Here is a 21,298-nt window from a genome sequence, read left to right on the forward strand (position 1 = left end):
TCAAACAAAGTCAGTAAGAAAAGTCAGTCTCCTTGTACTTCAGTCGGCATTGTGCCTTTTGTATTTAAATCCGAAGCAATTTCTGTGTTACATAGTCAATACGAAGGTCCAAGGGATACACTAAACCCAAACGGAAGCATCGGAATGTAAAACTGGTCTCACAGGATAGGCTCAAAGCATAGACAGTCAGAAGAGTCACTCTTCTTGTATTTAATTCGTCACTGTAGGCTTTTTGTACTTAATTCCGATGAAATTTATGTGTTTTATCGACAATAAGAAGGTCCAAGGGATACAGTAAACCTGAAGTGAAGCATCGGTATCTTAAACTAGTCTCACAGGAAAGGGTCATAACATAGACAGTAAGAAGAGTCAGTCTTCTTGTACTTAAGTCGGCATTGTGCGTTTTGTATTTCATTCCGAAGCAATTTCTGTGGTTCATCGTCAATAAGAAGGTCCAAGGGATACAGTAAACCTGAAGTGCAGCATCGGAATGTAAAACTGGTCACACAGGAAATGATCAAAACATAGTCAGTAAGAAGGGTCAGTCTTTTTGTACTGAAGCAACCATTGTGCCTTTTGTATTTAATTCCGATGCCATGTCTGTGTATAATCGTCAATAAGACGGTCCAAGGGATACAGTAATCCTGAAGTGAAGCATAGGAATCTAAAACTGGTCTCACAGGAAAGGTTCAAAGCATAGACAGTTAGAAGGGTCAGTCTTTCTGTACTTAAGTCAGCATTGTGCGTGTTGTATTTAAATCCGAAGGAATTTCCGTGTTTCATCGTCAATAAGAATGTCCAAGGGATACAGTAAACCTGAGTGAAGCATCGGAATCTAAAACTGGGCTCACAAGAGAGGTTCAAAACATAGACAGTAAGAAGAATCAGTTTCCTTGTACTTAAGTCGGCATTGTGCCTTTTGTATTTAATTCCGATGCAATTACTGTGTTTCGTCGACAATATGAAGGTCCAAGGGATACAGTAAACCTGAAGTGAAGCATCGGAATCTAAAACTGGTCTCACAGGGAAGGCTCAAATCATACAGAGTAAGAAGAGTCAGTCTCCTTGTACTTAAGTCGGCTTTGTGCATTTTGTATTTAATTCCGATGCAATATCTGTGTTTCATCGACAATATGAAGGTCCAAGGGATACAGATAACCTGAAGTGAAGCATCGGTATCTAAAACTGGTCTCACAGGAACGGTTCATATCATAGACAGTAAGAAGAGTCAGTCTTCTTGTACTTAAGTCTGTATTGTGCCTTTTGTATTTATTTCCGATTCAATTTCTGTGTTTCATCGTAAATAAGTAAGTCCAAGGGAAGCAGTAAAAGTGAAGTGAAGCATCGGAATCTAAAACTGGTCTCACAGGAAAGTTTTAAAGCATAGACAGTAAGAAATGACAGTCTTCCTGTACTTAAGTCGGCATTGTGCGTGTTGTAATTAATTCCGATGAAATTACCGTGTATCATCGTCAACTTGAAGGACCAAGGGATACAGTAAACCTGAAGTGAAGCATCGGAATCTAAAACTGGTCTCACAGGAAAGGTTCAATACATAGACAGTAAGAAGAGTCAGTCTTTTTGTACTTAAGTCGGCATTGTGCCTTTTGTATTTAATTCCGATGCAATTTCTGCGTTTCATCGTCAACAAGATGGTCCAAGGGATACAGTAAACCTGAAGTGAAGCATCGGAATCTAAAACTGGTCTTACAGGAAAGGTTCAAATCATAGACATGAAGAAGAGTCACTCTTCTTGTACTTAACTCGGCATTGAAAGCTTTTTGTATTTAATTCCGATTCAATTTCTGTGTTTCAACGTCAATAAGAAGGTTCAAGGGATACTGTAAATAACAAGTGAAACATCGGAATCTAAAACTGGTCTCACAGGAAATGTTCAAAACATAGACAGTAAGAAGAGTCAGTCTTCTTGTTCTTAAGTCGGCATTGTGCCTTTTGTATTTAATTCCGATGCAATTTCTGTGTTTCATCTTCAATAAGAAGGTCCAAGGGATACAGTAAACCAGAAGTGAAGCATCGGAATCTAAAACCAGTCTCACAGGAGGGGTTCAAATCATAGACAATAAGAAGAGTCAGTCTTCCTGTACTTAAGTCGGCATTTTGCCTTTTGTATTTAATTCCGATGCAATTTCTGTGTTTCATCTTCAATAAGAAGGTCCAAGGGATACAGTAATCCTGAAGTGAAGTATCGGAATCTAAACCTGTTCTCACAGGAAATTTTCAAAACATAGACAGTAAGAAGGGTAAGTCTTCTTGTACTTAAGTCTCTATTGTGCCTTTTGGATTTATTTCCGATTCAATGTCTGCGTTTCATCGTCCCACAAGATGGTCCAAGGGATACAGTAAACCTGAAGTGAAGCATCGGAATCTAAAACTGGTCTCACAGGAAAGGTTCAAAACATAGACAATAAGAAGAGTCAGTCTTCCTGTACTTAAGTCGGCATAGTGCCTTTTGTATTTAATTCCGATGCAATTTCTGTGAGTCATCGTCAATAAGAAGGTCCAAGGGATACAGTAAACCTGAAGTGAGGCATCGGAATCTAAAACTGGTTACACAGGAGATGCTCAAAACATAGACAGTGAGAAGAGTTAGCCTTCTTGTACTAATGTCGGCATTGTGTCTTTTGTATTTAATTCCGATGCCAGATCTGTGTGTCATCGTCAATAAGAAGTTCCAAAGGATACAGTAAACCTGAAGTGAGGCATCGGAATATAAAACTGGTCACACAGGAAATGCTCCAACCATTGACAGTGAGATGAGTTAGTCTTCTTGTACTTAAGTCGGCATTTTGCTTTTTGTATTTAATTTCGATGCATTTTCTGTGTTTCATCTTCAATAAGAAGGTCCAAGGGATACAGTAATCATGAAGTGAAGCATCGGAATCTAAACCTGTTCTCACAGGAAAGGTTCAAAGCATAGAAAGCAAGAAGGGTCAGTCTTCTTGTACTTATGTCGGCATTGTAGGCCTTTTGTATTTAATTCCGATGCAATTTCTGTGTTTCAACGTCAATCAGATGGTCCAAGGGATACAGTAACATGGAGTGAAACATCGGAATCTAAAACTGGTCTCACGGGAAATGTTCAAACATAGACACTACGAAGAGTCAGTCTCCTTGTACTTAAGTCGGCATTGTGCATTTTGTATTTAATACCGTAGCAATTTCTGTGTTACATCGTCAATAAGAAGGTCCAAGGGATACAGTAATAGTGAAGTGAAGCATCGGAATCCAAAACTGGCCTCACAGGAAAGGTTCAAAACATAGACAGTAAGCATAATCAGTCTTCTTCTACTTAAGACGCTATTGTCCCTTTTGTCTTTAATTCCCAATCAATTTCTGTGTTTCATCGTCAATCAGATGGTCGAAGGGATACAGTAAACCTAATGTGAAGCGTCGGAAACTAAAACTGGTCTCACAGCAAAGGTTGAGAACATAAACAGTAAGAAGAGTCAGTCTCCTTGTACTTATGTCGGCTTTGTGCATTTTGTATTTAATTCCGTTGCAATTTCTGTGTTTCATCGACAATATGAAGGTCCATGGGATACAGAAAACCTGATGTGAAGCATCGGAATCTAAAACTGGTCTCACAGGAACGGTTCAAAACATAGGCAGTAAGAAGAGTCAGTCTTCTTGTACTTAAGTCTGTATTGAGCCTTTTGTATTTATTTCCGATTCAATTTCTGTGTTTCATCATCAATAAGAAGGTCCAAGGGAAGCAGTAAAAGTGAAGTGAAGCATCGGAATCTACAACTGGTCTCACACGAAAGTTTCAAAGCATAGACAGTAAGAAGAGGCAGTCTTCCTGTACTTAAGTCGGCATTGTCCGTGTTGTAATTAATTCCGATGAAATTACATTGTTTCATCGTCAATTAGAATGTCCAAGGGATACAGTAAACCTGAAGTGAAGCATCGGAATCTAAAACTGGTCTCAGGGGAAATGTTCAAAACATAGACAGTAAGAAGAGTCATTTTTCTTGTACATAAGTCGGCATTGCGTCTTTTGTATTTAATTCCGATGCAATTTCTGTGTGTCATTGTCAATAAGAAGGTCCAAGGGATATAGTAAACCTGAAAGAAAGCATAGGAATCTAAAACAAGTCTCACAGGAAAGGTTCAAAACGTAGACATCAAGAAGAGTCAGTCTTCTTGTACTTAAGTCGGCATTCTACCTTTTGTATTTAATTCCGATGCAATTTCTGTGTTTCTTCGCCAATAAAAAGGTACAAGGAATACAGTAAACCTGAACTAAGGCATCGGAATCTAAAACTGGTCTCAGAGGAAAAGTTCAAACATAGACTGTAAGAAGAGTCAGTCCTCATGTACGTAATCAGCATTGTGATTTCAGTATTAAATTCCGTTGCAATTTCTGTATTTCATCGTCAATAAGAAGGTGCAAGTGATACGGTAAACCTAAAGTGAAGCATCGATATCTAAAACCAGATCAGACGAAAGGCTCAAATCATAGAATATAAGAAGGGTCAGTCCTCTTGTACTTAAGCTAGCAGTGTGCCTTTTTATTTAATTCCGATGCAATTTCTGTGTTTCATCGTCAAAAAGAAGGTGCAAGGGATATAGTAAACCTGAAGTGAAGCATCGGAATCTAAAATTGGCTCACAGGAGAGGTTCAAACTATAGACAGTAAGAAGAGTCAGTAATCTTGAACTCATGTCGGCGTTGTGCGTTTTGTATTTAATTGCGAAGCAATTTCTGTGTTTCATCGTCAATAAGAGGGTCCAAGGGATACAGCAAACCTGAAGTGAAGCTTCGGAATCTAAAACCGGTCACACAGGAAATGCTCAAAACGTAGACAGCAAGTAGAGTAAGTCCTCTTGTACTGAAGTCAGCTTTGTGCCTTTTGTATTAAATTCCAATGCCATTTCTGTGTTTAATCGTCAATAAGAAGGTCCAAGGGATGCAGTAATCCTGAAGTGAAGCATAGGAATCCAAAACTGGTCTCACAGGAAAGGTTGTGCCTATTGTATTTATTTCCGATTCAATTTCTGTGTTTCATCGTCCCACAAGTTAGCCCAACGGATACAGTAAACCTGAAGTGAAGCATCGGAATCAAAAACTGGTCTCACAGGATAGGATCAAAACATAGACAATAAGAAGAGTCAGTCTTCCTGTACTTCAGTCGGCATTGTGCGTTTTGTATTTAATTCCGATGCAATTTCTGTGTGTCATCGTCAATAAGAAGGTCCAACGGATACAGTAAACCTGAAGTGAAGCATCGGAATCAAAAACTGGTCTCACAGGAGAGGATCAAAACATAGACAATAAGAAGAGTCAGTCTTCCTGTACTTCAGTCGGCATTGTGCGTTTTGTATTTAATTCCGATGCAATTTCTGTGTCTCATCGTCAATAAGAATGTCCAAGGGATACAGTAAACCTGAAGTGAGGCATCGGAATCTAAAACTGGTTACACAGGAGATGCTCAAAACATAGACAGAGAGAAGAGTTAGTCTTCTTGTACTTAAGTCGGCATTTTGCCTATTCATCTTCAATGAGAAAGTCGAAGGGATGCAGTCAAAGTGAAGTGAAGCACCGGAATCTAAAACAAGTCTCACAGGAATGGTTGAAATCATAGACAGTAAGAAGAGTTGGTCTTCTTATACTAAAGTCGGCATTGTGTCTTTTGTATTTAATTCCGATGCCATATCTGTGTGTCATCGTCAATAACAAGTTCCAAAGGATACGGTGAACCTGAGGTGAGGCATCGGAATATAAAACTGGTCGCACAGGAAATGCTCCAAACGTGACAGTGTGAAGAGTTAGTCTTCCTGTACTTAAGTCTGCATTTTGCCGTTTGTATTTAATTCCGATTCAATTTCTGTGTTTCATCTTCAATAAGAAGGTCCAGGGATACAGTAATCGTGAAGTGAAGCATCGGAATCCAAAACTGGCCTCACAGGAAAGGTTCAAAACATAGACAGTAAGCATAATCAGTCTTCTTCTACTTAAGACGCTATTGTCCCTTTTGTATTTAATTCCCAATCAATTGCTGTGTTTCATCGTCAATAAGATGGTCGAAGGGATACAGTAAACCTAATGTGAAGCATCGGAAACTAAAACTGGTCTCACAGCAAAGGTTGAGAACATAAACAGTAAGAAGAGTCAGTCTCCTTGTACTTATGTCGGCTTTGTGCATTTTGTATTTAATTCCGTTGCAATTTCTGTGTTTCATCGACAATATGAAGGTCCATGGGATACAGAAAACCTGATGTGAAGCATCGGAATCTAAAACTGGTCTCACAGGAACGGTTCAAAACATAGGCAGTAAGAAGAGTCAGTCTTCTTGTACTTAAGTCTGTATTGAGCCTTTTGTATTTATTTCCGATTCAATTTCTGTGTTTCATCATCAATAAGAAGGTCCAAGGGAAGCAGTAAAAGTGAAGTGAAGCATCGGAATCTACAACTGGTCTCACACGAAAGTTTCAAAGCATAGACAGTAAGAAGAGGCAGTCTTCCTGTACTTAAGTCGGCATTGTCCGTGTTGTAATTAATTCCGATGAAATTACATTGTTTCATCGTCAATTAGAATGTCCAAGGGATACAGTAAACCTGAAGTGAAGCATCGGAATCTAAAACTGGTCTCAGGGGAAATGTTCAAAACATAGACAGTAAGAAGAGTCATTTTTCTTGTACATAAGTCGGCATTGCGTCTTTTGTATTTAATTCCGATGCAATTTCTGTGTGTCATTGTCAATAAGAAGGTCCAAGGGATATAGTAAACCTGAAAGAAAGCATAGGAATCTAAAACAAGTCTCACAGGAAAGGTTCAAGACGTAGACATCAAGAAGAGTCAGTCTTCTTGTACTTAAGTCGGCATTCTACCCTTTGTATTTAATTCCGATGCAATTTCTGTGTTTCTTCGCCAATAAAAAGGTACAAGGAATACAGTAAACCGTAACTAAGGCATCGGAATCTAAAACTGGTCTCAGAGGAAAAGTTCAAACATAGACTGTAAGAAGAGTCAGTCTTCATGTACGTAATCAGCATTGTGATTTTAGTATTAAATTCCGTTGCAATTTCTGTATTTCATCGTCAATAAGAAGGTGCAAGTGATACGGTAAACCTAAAGTGAAGCATCGATATCTAAAACCAGATCAGACGAAAGGCTCAAATCATAGAATATAAGAAGGGTCAGTCCTCTTGTACTTAAGCTAGCAGTGTGCCTTTTTATTTAATTCCGATGCAATTTCTGTGTTTCATCGTCAAAAAGAAGGTGCAAGGGATATAGTAAACCTGAAGTGAAGCATCGGAATCTAAAATTGGCTCACAGGAGAGGTTCAAACTATAGACAGTAAGAAGAGTCAGTAATCTTGAACTCATGTCGGCGTTGTGCGTTTTGTATTTAATTGCGAAGCAATTTCTGTGTTTCATCGTCAATAAGAGGGTCCAAGGGATACAGCAAACCTGAAGTGAAGCTTCGGAATCTAAAACCGGTCACACAGGAAATGTTAAAAACGTAGACAGTAAGTAGAGTAAGTCCTCTTGTACTGAAGTCAGCTTTGTGCCTTTTGTATTAAATTCCAATGCCATTTCTGTGTTTAATCGTCAATAAGAAGGTCCAAGGGATGCAGTAATCCTGAAGTGAAGCATAGGAATCCAAAACTGGTCTCACAGGAAAGGTTGTGCCTATTGTATTTATTTCCGATTCAATTTCTGTGTTTCATCGTCCCACAAGTTAGTCCAACGGATACAGTAAACCTGAAGTGAAGCATCGGAATCAAAAACTGGTCTCACAGGATAGGATCAAAACATAGACAATAAGAAGAGTCAGTCTTCCTGTACTTCAGTTGGCATTGTGCGTTTTGTATTTAATTCCGATTCAATTTCTGTGTTTCATCTTCAATAAGAAGGTCCAAGGGATACAGTAATCGTGAAGTGAAGCATCGGAATCTAAACCTGTCCTCACAGGAAAGGTACAAAACATAGACAGTAAGAAGGGTAGGTCTTCTTGTACTTAAGTCGGCATTGTAGGCCTTTAGTATTTAATTCCGATGCAATTTCTGTGTTTCAACGTCTATCAGATGGTCCAAGGGATACAATAACATGAAGTGAAACATCGGAATCGAAAACTGGTCTCACGGGAAATGTTCAAAACATAGACACTACGAAGAGTCAGTCTCCTTGTACTTAAGTCGGCATTGTGCCTTTTGTATTTAATACCGAAGCAATTTCTGTGTTACATCGTCAATAAGTAGGTCCAAGGGATACAGTAAACGTGAAGGGAAGCATTGGAATGTTATACTGGTCTCACAGGAAAGGTTCAAAGCATAGTCAGTAAGAAGAGTTAGTCTTCTTCTACTTAAGTCGATTTTGTGCCTTTTGTATTTAATTCCGATTCAATTTCTGTGTTCCATCGTCATTATGAACGTCCAAGGGATACAGTAAACCTGAAGTGAAGCATCGGAAAATAAAACTGGTCTCACAGCAAAGGTTCAAATCATAGACAGTAAGAAGAGTCAGTCCCCTTGTACTTATGTCGGCTTTGTGCATTTTGTATTTAATTCCGTTGCAATTTCTGTGTTTCATCGACGATGTGAAGGTCCAAGGGATACAGAAAACCTGAAGTGAAGCATCGGAATCTAAAACTGGTCTCACAGGGAGGGCTCAAAACATACTCAGTAAGAAGAGTCAGTCTTCTTGTACTTAGGTAAGCATTGTGCCTTTTGTATTTAATTGCGGTTCAATTTTGTTTTTCATCGTCAATAAGGAGGTGCAAGGGATACAATAAACCTGAAGTGAAGCATCGAAATCCAAAACTGGCCTCACAGGAAAGGTTCAAATCATAGACAGTAAGCAGAGTCAGTCTTCTTCTACTTAAGACGCTATTGTGCCTTTTGTATTTAATTCCCAATCAATTTCTGTGTTCCATCGTCAATAAGATGGTCCAAGGGATACAGTAAACCTAAAGTGAAGCATCGGAAACTAAAACTGGTCTCACAGCAAAAGTTCAAAACATAGACAGTAAGAAGAGTCAGTCTCCTTGTACTTATGTCGGCATTGTGCATTTCGTATTTAATTCCGATGCAATTTCTCAGTTTCATTGTCAATAGGAAGGTCCAAGGGATACAGTAAACCTGAAGTGAAGCATCGGAATCTAAAACTGATCTCTCAGGAAAGGTTCAAAACATAGACAGTAAGAAGGGTCAGACCTCTTGTATTTAAATCGGCATTGTGCCTATTGCATTTAATTCTCATGCAATTTCTTTGTTTCATAGTCTATAAGGAGGTCCAAGGGATACAGTAAACCTGAAGTGAAGCATCGCAATCTAAAACTGGTCTCACAGGAAAGGTTCGAAACATAGACAGTAAGAACGTCAGTCTTCTTCTACTTAAGTCGGCATTGTGCATTTCGTATTTAATTCCGATGCAATTTCTCAGTTTCATTGTCAATAGGATGGTCCAAGGGATACAGTAAACCTGAAGTGAAGCATCGGAATCTAAAACTGGTCACACAGGAAAGGTTCAAAACATAGACAGAGAGAAGATATAGTCTTCATGAACTTAAGTCTGCAATGTGCCTTTTGTATTTAATTCCGATGCAATTTCTGTGTTTCGTCAATAAGACGGTTTAAGGGATGCAGTAAAAGTGAAGTGAAGCATCGGAATTTAAAACTGGTCTCACAGGAAAGGTTCAAAACATAGAGAGTAAGAAGAGTCAGTCTTCTTGTACGTAAGGCGGTATTGTGCCTTGTGTATATAATTCCGACTCAAAATCTGTGTTTCATCGTCAGCAAGAAGGTCTAAGGGAAACAGAAATCCTGAAGTGAAGCATCGCAATCGAAAACTGTCTCACAGAAAAGGTTCAATACACAGACTGTAAGAAGAGTCAGTCTTCTTGTAAATAAGTCGGCATTGTGCCTTTTGTATTTAATTGCGATGCTATTTCTGTGTTTCATCGTTAATTGGAAGGTAAAAGGGATACAGTAAACCTGAAGTGATGCATCGAACTCTAAAATTGGTCTCACTGGATATGTTCAAAGCAAAGACAGTAAGAAGGGTCAGTGGTCTTGTACATATGTCGGCATGGTGCCTTTTGTATTTAATTCCGATGCGATTTCTGTGTTTCATTGTCAATAAGAAGGTACAAGGGATACAGTAAACCTGAAGTGAAGCATCGGATACTAAAACTGGTCTCACAGGACAGTTTGGAAACATAGACAGTATGAAAAGTCAATCTTCTTGTACTTAAGTCGGCATTGAGCCCTTTGTGTTAATTTCCGATGCAATTTCTGTGTTTTATCGTCATTAAGAAGGTCCAAGGTATACAGTAAACCTGAAGTGAAGCATCGGAATCTAGAACTGGTCTCACAGGACAGTTTCAAAACATAGACAGTAAGAGGAGTCAGTCTTGTTGTACTGCAGTCGGCATTGTGCCTTTTGTATATAGTTCCGATGCAATATTTGTTTTTTATCGTCATAAGAAAGTCCAAGGGATATAGTAAACCTGAAGGGAAGCATCGGAATCTGAAACTGGCCACACACGAAATGCTCAACACATAGACAGTAAGAAGAGTCAGTCTTCACGTACTTAAGTCGGCATTTTGCCTTTTGTATTTAATTCCGATGCAATTTCTGTGTTTCATCGTCAATACGAAGGTTTCAGGGATACAGTAAACCTTGAGCGAAGCATCGGAATTAAGAACTGGTCTCACAGGAAAGGTTCAAAACATAGAGAGTGAGAAGAGTCATTCGTCTTGTAAATAAGTCGTTTTTGTGCCTTTTGTATTTAATTCCGATGCAATTACTGTGTTTCATCGTCAATAAGGAGGTCCAAGGGATGCAGTAAACCTGAAGTGCAGCATCGGATGCTAAAACTGGTCTTACAGGAAACGCTCAAAGCATTGACAATCAGAAGAGTCAGTCTTCTTGTACTTAAGTCGGCATAGTGCCTTGTGTATTTAATTCCGATGCAATTTCTATGCTTCATCGTCAGTAAGAAGGTATAAGGGATACAGTAAACTTGAAGAGAAGCATCGGTATCTAAAACTGGTCTCACAGGAAAGGCTCAAATCATAGAATGTAATAAGAGCCAGTCCTCTTGTACTTAAGTTGGCATTGTGCCTTTTGTATTTAATTGCGATCCAATTTCTGTGTTTCATCGTTAACAAGAAGGAAAAGGGGTACAGTAAACCTGAAGTGAAGCATCGGAATCTAAAATTGGTCTCACAATAAAGGTTCAAAGCAAAGACAGTAAGAAGAGTCAGTCTTCTTGTACTTATGTCGGCATTGTGCCTTTTGTATTTAATTCCGATGGAATTTTTGTGTTTCATCGTCAATAAGAAGGACCAAGGGATTCAGTAAACCTGAAGTGAAGCTTCGGAATCAAAAACTGGTCTCACAGGAAAGGCTCAAAACATAGACAGTAAGAAGAGTCCGTCTTCTTGTACTTATGTCGGCATTGTGCCTTTAGTATTTAATTCCGATGCAATTTCTGTGTTTCATCGTCGTTTAGAAGGTCCAAGGAATACATTACACCTGAAGTGAAGCATCGGAATCTAAAACTGGTCTCACAGGAAAGGTCCAAAGCATAGACAGTAGGAAGAGTCAATCATCTTGCACTTAAGTCGGCACTATGCCTTTTTTAATTAATTTCGATCTAATTTCTGTGTTTCATCGTTAATAAGAAGGTTTAGGGGATGCAGTAAAGGTGAAGTGAAGCATCGGAATCTAAAACTGGTCTCACTTGAAAGGTTCAAAACAAAGACACTAAGTAGAGTCAGTCATCTTGCACTTAAGTAGGCATTGTGCCTTTCGTATTAAATTCCGATGCAATTGCTGTGTTTCATCGTCAATAAGGAAGTCCAAGGTATACAGTAAACCTGAAGTGAAGCATCGGAATCTAAAACTGGTCTCACAGGAAAGGTTCAAACATAAGACAGAAAGGAAATAATTTCTACTTGTACTTAAGCCGGCATTGTGATTTTTGTATTTAATTCCGATGCGATTTCTTTGTTTCATCGTCAATAACAAAGTCCAAGGGATACAGTAAACCTGAAGTGAAGCATCGATATCAAATACAGGTCTCACAGGATAGTATCAAAACATAGACAGTAAGAAGAAGCAGTATTCTTGTATTTAAGTCGGCATTGTGCCCTTTGTATATAATTCCTTTGCAATTTCTGTGTTTCATCGTCAATAAGAATGTACAAGGGATACAGCAAACCTGAAGTTAAGCATCGGAATCTAAAACTGGTCTCACAGGAAAGGCTCAAAACATAGACAGTAAGGAGAGTCAGTCTTGTTGTACTTAAGTCGGCATGGATACTTTTGTAATTAATTCCGATGCAAATTCTGTGTTTCATCTTCAATAAGAAGTTCAAAGGTATACAGTAAACCTGAAGTGAAGCATCGGTATCTAAAACTAGTCTCACAGGAGAGGCTCAAATCATAGAATGTAAGAAGTGTTAGTACTCTTGTACTTAAGTCGGCATTGTGCTTTTTGTATTAAATTCCGATGCAATTGCTGTGTTTCATCGTCAATAAGGAAGTCCAAGGTATACAGTAAACCTGAAGTGAAGCATCGGAATCTAAAACTGGTCTCACAGGAAAGGTTCAAACATAGACAGAAAGGAGATAATTACTTCTTGTACTTAAGCCGGCATTGTGATTTTTGTATTTAATTCCGATGCGATTTCTTTGTTTCATCGTCAATAACAAAGTCCAAGCGATACAGTAAACCTGAAGTGAAGCATCGATATCAAATACTGGTCTCACAGGAAAGTTTCAAAACATAGACAGTAAGATGAGTCAGTCTTCTTGTACTTAAGTCGGCATTGTGCCTTTTTAATATAGTTCCGATGCAATTTCTGTGCTTCATCGTCAAAAAGATGGTGCAAGTAATACAGTAAACCTGAAGTGAAGCATCGGAATCTAAAACTGGTCTCACTTGAAAGGTTCAAAACAAAGACAGTAAGTAGAGTCAGTCATCTTGTACTTAAGTCGGCATTGTGGCTTTTGTATTTAATTACGATGTAATTTCTGTGTTTCATCGTCAATAAGATGGTCCAAGGGATACAGTAAACCTGAAGTGAAGCATTGGAATCTAAAACTGGTCTCACAGGAAAGGTTCAAAACATAGACAGTAAGCAGAGACAGTCTCCTTGTACAGAAGTCGGCATTGTGCCTTTTGTATTTAATTCCAATGCGATTACTTTGTTTCATCGTCAATAAGAAGGTGCAAAGGATACAATATACCTGAAGTGACGCATCGATATCTAACACAGGTCTCACAGGAAAAGTTCAAACATAGACAGTAAGAAGGGTCAGTCTTCTTGTACTTAAGTCGACATTGTGCGTTTTGTAATTAATTCCGATGCACTTTCTGTGTTTCATCGTCAATACGAAGGTACCAGGGATACAGTAAACCTGAAGTTAAGCATCGGAAACTAAAACTGGTCTCACAAGACAGGTTGGAATCATAGACAGTAAGAAGAGTCAGTCTTCTTGTACTTAAGTCGGCATTGTGCCTTTTGTACTAATTTCCGATGCAATTTCTGTGTTTTATCGTCAATACGTTGGTCCACGGTAAACAGTAAACCTGAAGTGAAGCATCGGAATCTAAAACTGGTCTCACAGGAAAGTTTCAAAACATAGACAGTAAGAAGAGTCAATGTTCCTGTACTTAAGTCGGCTTTGTGCCTTTTGTATTTAATTCCGATGCAATTTCTGTGTTTCATTGTCAAGTCGAAGGTCCATGGGAACCCAGTAAACCCGAAGTGAGCATCGGAATCTAAAACTGGTCTCATAGGAAAGGTTCAAAACATAGAGGGTAGGAAGAGTCAATCTTATTGTCCTTAAGTCGGCATTGTGCCTTTTTTATTTATTTCCGATGTTTTATCTGTGTTCCTTCGACAATAAGAAGGTTTAAGGGATGCAGTAAAAGTGAAGTGAAGCATCGGAATCAAAAACTGGTCTCACAGGAAAAGTTCAGAACGTAGATAGTAAGAAGAGTCAGTCTTCTTGTACTTAATTCGGCATTGTGCCTTTTGTATTTAATTCCGATGCAATTTCTGTGTTTCATCGTCAATAAGAAGGTCCAACGGACACAGTAAACCTGAAGTGAAGCATCGGAATCTAAAACTGGTCTCACAGGAAAGGTTCAACGCACAGACAGTAGGAAGAGTCAATCTTCTTGTACTTAAGTCGGCACTGTGTGTTTTTTAATTAATTCCGATGAAATATCAGGTTTCATCGTCAATAAGCAGGTTTTACGGATGCAGTAAAGGTAAAGTGAAGCATCGGAATCTAAAACTGGTCTCACAGGCAAGATTCAAACATAGACAGTAAGAATAGTCAGTCTTCTTGTACTTAAGTCGACAATGTGCCTTTTGTATTTAATTCCGATGCAATGTCTGTGCTTCATCGTCAATAAGAAGGTACAAGGGATACAGTAAACCTGAAGTGAAGCATCGGATTCTAAAACTGGTCTCTCAGGAAAGGTTGAAAACATAGACAGTAAGAAGTGTCCGCCTTTTTGTACTTAAGTCGGCATTGTGCCTTTTGTATAAATTTCCGATGCTATTTCTGTGTTTTATCGTCAATAATAATGTCCAAGGGACACAGTGAACCTGAAGTGAGCATCGGAAGCTAAAACTGGTCTCATAGGAAAGGTTCAAAACATTGACAGTAAGAAGAGTCAATCTTTTTGTACTTAAGTCGGCATTGTGAATTTTGTATTTAATTACGATGCAATTTCTGTGTTTGATAGTCAATTAGAAGTTCCAATGGACACAGTAAACCTGAAGTGAGGCTTCGGAAACTAAAACTGGTCCTACAGGAAAGGTTCAAACTATAGACAGTACGAAGAGTCAGTGTTGTTGTACTTTAGTCGGCATTGTGCGTTTTGTATTTTCATTCCGATGCAATTTCTGTGTTTCATCGTCAAAAAGAAGGTCCTACGGATACAGTAAACCTGAAGTGAAGCATCGGAATCTAAAACCGGCCTCACAGAAAAGGTTCAAATCATAGACAGTAAGAAGAGTCACTCTTCTTGTACTCATGTTGGCATTGTGCCTTTTGTGTTTAATTCCGATGCATTTTCCGTGTTTTATCTTCAATAAGAAGGTCCAAGGGATATAGTATACCTGAAGTGATGCATCCGATTCTAAAACTGGTCTCACTGGAAAGTTACAAATCATATACAGTAAGATGAGTCAGTCTTCTTGTAGTTAAGTCGGCATTGTACCTTTTGTATTTATTTCCTATGCAATTTCTGAGTTTCATCGTCAACAAGGAGGACCAAGGGGTACAGTAAACTTGAAGTGAAGCATCGGAATCTAAAACTGGACTGACAGGAAAGGCTCAAAACAGAGGCAGTAAGAAGAGTCAGTCTTCTTGTACTTATGTCGGCATTGTGCCTTTTGTATTTAATTCCGATGCAATTTCCGTGTTTCATCGCCAAGTAGAGTCTCCAAAGGATACAGTGAACCTGAAGTGAAGCATCGGAATCTGAAACTGGTCACACAGGAAATGCCCAAAGCATAGACAGTAAGAAGAGTCTGTCTTCTTGTACATAAGTCGGCATTTTGCCATTTGTAATTAATTCCGATGCAATTTCTGTGTTTCAACGTCAATAAGAAAGTTTAAGGGATACAGTAAACCTGAAGTGAGGCATCGGAATCTAAAACCGATCTCACAGTAACGGTTCAAAACATAGACAGTAAGAAGAGTCAGTCTTCTTGCACTTAAGTCGGCATTGTTCCATTTGTATTTAATTCCGAAGCAACTTCTGTGATTTATCGTCAATATGAAGGTCCAAGGTATACAGTAAACCTGAAGTTAAGCATTGGAATCTAAAACTGGTCTCACAGGAAAGGTTCAAAACATAGACAGTGAGAAGAGTCAGTCTTCTTGTAATTAAGTCGGCATTGTGCCTTTTGTATTTAATTTCGATGCAATTTCTATGATTTATCGTCAATAAGAAGGTCCAAGGGATACAGTATATCTGAAGTGAAGCATCAGAATCTAAAACTGGTCTCACTGAAAAGGTTCATAACATAGACAGTAAGGAGAGTCAGTCTTCTTGTAGTTAAGTGGGCATTGAATCTTTTGTATTTAATTCCGATGCAATATCTGTGTTTCTTCGTCAACAAGAAGGACCTAGGTATACAATAAACCTGAAGTGAAGCATCGGAATCTAGATCTGGTCTCACAGGAAAGGCTCAAAACATGGACAGTAAGAAGAGTCAGTCTTATTGTACTTAAGTCGGCATTGTGCCAATAGAATAAAATCCAAACGTAATTTCTGTGTTTCATTGTCAATGTGAAGGTCTATCGGATACAGCAAAGCTGCATTGGTGCATCGGAATCTAATACTGGTCTCCCAGGAAACGCTCAAAGCAAACCACAAACAATGAGAAGAGTCAGTATCATTGCACCTTGTCGGCATTGTGCCATTTGAATTAAATCCCTACGCAACATCTGTGTCTCATCGTCAATGTGAAGGTCCATCGGATACAGTGAAGCTGCATTGGTACGTTGGAATGTAATACTGGTCTAACAGTAAACGCTCAAAGCAAACCACAAACAATGAGAGGTGTCAGTCTTCTTGTACCTTGTCGACATTGTGCCATTTGAATTAAATCCCGACGCAATTTCTGTGTTCATCGTCAATGTGAAGGTCCATCAAATACAGAAAAGCTGCAGTGGTGCATCGGAATCTCATACTGGTCTCCCAGGAAAAGCTCAAAGGAAACCACAAACAATGAAAAGAGGCAGTCTTCATGTAACTTGTCGGCATTTTCCCACTTTAATTAAATCCCGAAGAAAAATCTGTGTTTCATCGTCAACGTGAAGGTCCATCGGATACAGTAGAGCTGCATTGGTGCATCGAAATCTAATACATGTCTCCCAGGAACGCTCAAAGCAAAATACAAAGAATAAGAAGAGCCAATCTTCTTGTACTTTGTCGGCATTGTGGCATTTGAATTAAATCCCGTCGCAATTTCTTTGTTTCATCGTTAATGTGAAGAGCAATCGGATACATTAAAGCTGCATTGGTGCATCGGAATCTAATACTGGCCTCCCAGGAATCGCTCAAAGCAAACCACAAACAATGAGAAGAGTCAGTCTTCTTGTACCTTGTCGGCATTGTGCCAGTTAAATTATATCCCGACGCAAATTCTGTCTTTCATCGTCAATGTGTTGGTCTTTCGGATAAAGTAAAACTGCATTGGTGCATCGGAATCTAATACTGCTCTCCCAGGGAAAACTCTAAGCTAACCACAAACAATGTGAAGAGTCCGTCTTCTTGTACTTAAGGCGGCATTGTGCCATCTGAATTAAACCCAAACGTAATTTCTGTGTTTCATCGTCATTGTGAAGGTCCATCGGATACAGTAAAGCTGCATTGGTGCATCGGAATCTAATACTGGTCTCCCAGGAAACGCACAAAGCAAACCACAAACAATGAGAAGAGTCAGACTTCTTGTACCTTGTCAGCAATGGCCATTTGAATTAAATCCCGACACAATTTCTGAGTTTCATCGTCAATGTGCAGGTCCATCGGATACAGTTCAGCTGCATTGGTGCATAGGAATCTAATACTGGTCTCCCAGGATACGCTCAAAGCAAACCACAAACAATGAGAAAAGACAGTATCCTTGTACCTTGTCGGCATCGTGCCAGTTGAATTGCATCCCGACGCAAATTCTAACTTTCATCGTCAATGTGAAGGTCTTTCGGATACAATATAGCTGCATTGGTGCATCGGAATCTAATACTGCTCTACCAGGAAACACTCAATGCTAACTACAAACAATGAGAAGAGTCAGTCTTCCTGTACTTAAGTTGGCATTGTGCCATTAGAATTAAGTCCAAACGTAATTTCTGTGTGTAATTGTCAATGTGAAGGTCCATCGGATACAGTAAAGCTGGATTGGTGCATCGGAATCAAATACTGGTCTCCCAGGACACGCTCAAAGATAACCAAAAACAATGAGAAGAGTCACTCTTCTTTTACCTTGTCGGCATTGTGGCATTTGAATTAAATCCCGACGCAAATTTTGTGTTTCATCGGCAATGTGTAATTCCATCGGATGCAGGAAGGCTTCATTGGCGCATCGGAATCTAATACTGGTCTCCCAGGAAACGCTCAAAGCAAACCACAAACAATGAGATGAGTCAGCCTTCTTGTCCCTTGTCGGCATTGAGCCAGTAGAATTATATCCCGACGCAAATTCTGCCTTTCATCTTCAATGTAAAGGTCTTACGGATACAGTAAAGCTGCATTGGTGCATCGGAGTCAAATACTGGTCTCCCAGGATACGCTCAAAGATAACCACAAACAATGAGAGGAGTCAGTCTTCTTGAACCTTGTCAGCATGGTGCCATTTGAATAGAATCCCAACGCAATTTCTGTGTCTCATCGTCAATGTGAAGGTCCGTCTTATGCAGTAAAGCTGCATAGGTGCATCGGAATCTAATACTGGTCTAGCAGGAAACGCTCAAAGCAAACTACCAACAATGAGAAGAGTCAGTCATCTTGTACCTTGCCGCCATTGTGCCATTTGAATTACATCCCAGAGCAATTTCTGAGTTTCATCGTCAATGTGAAGGTCCATGGGATACAGTAAAGCTGCATTAGTGCATCGGAATCAATTACTGGTCTGCCAGGAAACGCTCATAGCGAACCGCAGACATTGAGAAGAGTCAGTCTTCTTGTACTTAAGTTTGCATTCTTCCATTTGAATTAAAGCCCGACACAATTTCTGTGTTCCATCGTCAATGTGAAGGTCCATCTTATACAGTAAAGCCGCGTTGGTGCATCGGAATCTAATACTGGTCTCCCAGTAAACGCTCAAAGCAAACCACAAACAATGAGAGGTGTCACTCTTCTTGTACCTTGTCGGCATTGAGCCAGTTGAATTATATCCCGACGCAAATTCTGTCTTTTATAGTCAATGTAAAGGTCTTTCGGATACAGTACAGCTGCATTGGTGCATCGGAATGTAATACTGCTCTCCCAGGAAACACTCACAGCTAACCACAAACAACGAGAAGAGTCAGTATTCTTGTACCTCAGTCGGCATTGAGCCATTTGAGTTAAATCCAGACGTAATTTCTGTGTTTCATCGTCAATGTGATGGTCCATTGGATGCAGCAAAGCTGCGTTGGTGCATCGGAATCCAATACTGGTCTCGCAGGAAACACTCAAAGCAAACCACAAACAAAGACAAGGGTCAGTCGTCTTGCACCTTGGCGGCATTTTGCAATTTCAATTAAATCCCTACGCAATATCTGTGTCTCATCGTCAATGTGAAGGACCATCGGATACAGTGAAGCTTCATTGGTATATTGGACTCTAATACTGGTCTCCCAGGAAACGCTCAAAGCAAACCACAATCAATGAGAAGAGTCAGTCTTCTAATACTTAAGACGGCATTGTGCCATTAGAATAAAACCCCGACGCAAATTCTGTGTTTCTTCGTCAATGTGAAGGTCTGTCAGATACAGTATATCCTCAATGGTGCATCGGAATATAATACTGGTCTCCCAGGAAACGCTCAAAGGAAACCACAAGCAATGAGAAGAGTCAGTCTTCTTGTACCTTGTCAACACTGTACCATTTGAGTTAAATCCCGACACAATTTCTGAGTTTCATCGTCAACCTGCAGGTCCAGGGGATACATTAAAGCAGCATTGGTGCATCGGAATCTAATACTGGTCTCCCAGGAAACGCTCAAAGCAAACCACAAACAATGAGAAGAGTCAGTATCCGTGCACCTTGTCGGCATCGTGCCAGTTGAATTGTATCCCGCCGCAAATTCTATCTTTCATCGTCAGTGTGAAGGTCTTTCGGATACAGAAAAGCTGCATTTGTTCATCGGAATCTATCCCTGCTCTACCAGGAAACACTCAATGCTAACCACAAACAATGAGAAGAGTTAGTCTTCTTGTAATGAAGTTGGCATTGTGCCATTAGAATTAAATGCAAACGTAATTTCTGTGTTTCATTGTCAATGTGAAGGTCCATCTAATGCAGTAAAGCTGCATTGGTGCATCGGAATCTAATTCTGGTCTAGCAGGAAACACTCAAAGCAAAACACCAACTATGGGAAGAGTCAGTCTTCTTGTACCTTGTAGCCTTTGTGGCATTTGAATTACATCCAGACGCAATTTCTGTGTTTCATTGGCAATGTGTATTTCCATCGGATGCAGGAAGGCTTCATTGGTGCATCGGAATCAAATACTGGCCTCCCAGGATACGCTCAAAGATAACCACAAACAATGAGAGGAGTCACTCTTCTTTCACCTTGTCGGCATTGTGCCATTTGAATTGAATGCCAACGCAATTTCTGTGTCTCATCGTCAATGTGTGGGTCCATCTAATGCAGTAAAGCTGCATTGGTGCATCGGAATCTAAAACTGGTCTAGCAGGAAACGCTCAAAGCAAATAACCAACATTGAGAAGAGTCAGTCTTCTTGTACCTTGCTGCCATTGTGCCATTTGAATTAAATCCCGACGCAATTTCTGTGTTTCATCGTCAATGCGAAGGTCCATGGGATACAGTAAAGCTGCATTAGTGCATCGGAATCTATTACTGGTCTCCCAGGAAACGCTCAAAGCAAACCACAAACAATGAGAAGAGTCAGTATTTTTGTACTTAAGTCGGCATTGTTCCATATGAATTAAGGCCCGACGTAATTTCTGTGTTTCATCGTCAATGTGAACTCCCATCGGATACAGTAAAGCCGCGTTGGTGCTTCGGAATCTAATACTGGTCTCCCAGTAAACGCGCAAAGCAAACCACAAACAATGAGAGGTGTCAGTCTTCTTGTACCCTGTCGACATTGTGCCATTTGAATTATATCCCGACGCAAAATCTGTTTTTCATCGTCAACGTGACGGTCCATCGGATACAGTAAAGCTACATTGGTGCATCGAAATCTTATACTTGTCTCCCAGGAACGCTCAAAGTAAACCACAAAGAATGAGAAGAGTCAGTCTCCTTGTACTTTGTCGGCATTGTGGCATTTGAATTAAATCCCGACGCAATTTCTTTGTTTCATCGTCAATGTGAAGAGCCATCAGATACAGTAAAGCTGCAATGGTGCATCGGAATGAAATACTGGTCTCCCAGGAAACGCTCAAAGATAACCACAAACAATGAGAGTAGTCACTCTTCTTTTACCTTGTCGGCATTGTGCCATTTGAATTGAATCCCAACGCAATTTCTGTGTCTCATCGTCAATGTGAAGGTCCATCTAATGCAGTAAAGCTGCATTGGTGCATCGGAATCTAATACTGGTCTAGCAGGAAACGCTCAAA

This window comes from Schistocerca piceifrons, chromosome 3 (genome assembly GCF_021461385.2).
Source record: "Schistocerca piceifrons isolate TAMUIC-IGC-003096 chromosome 3, iqSchPice1.1, whole genome shotgun sequence".
Taxonomy (NCBI): Eukaryota; Metazoa; Arthropoda; class Insecta; order Orthoptera; family Acrididae; genus Schistocerca; species Schistocerca piceifrons.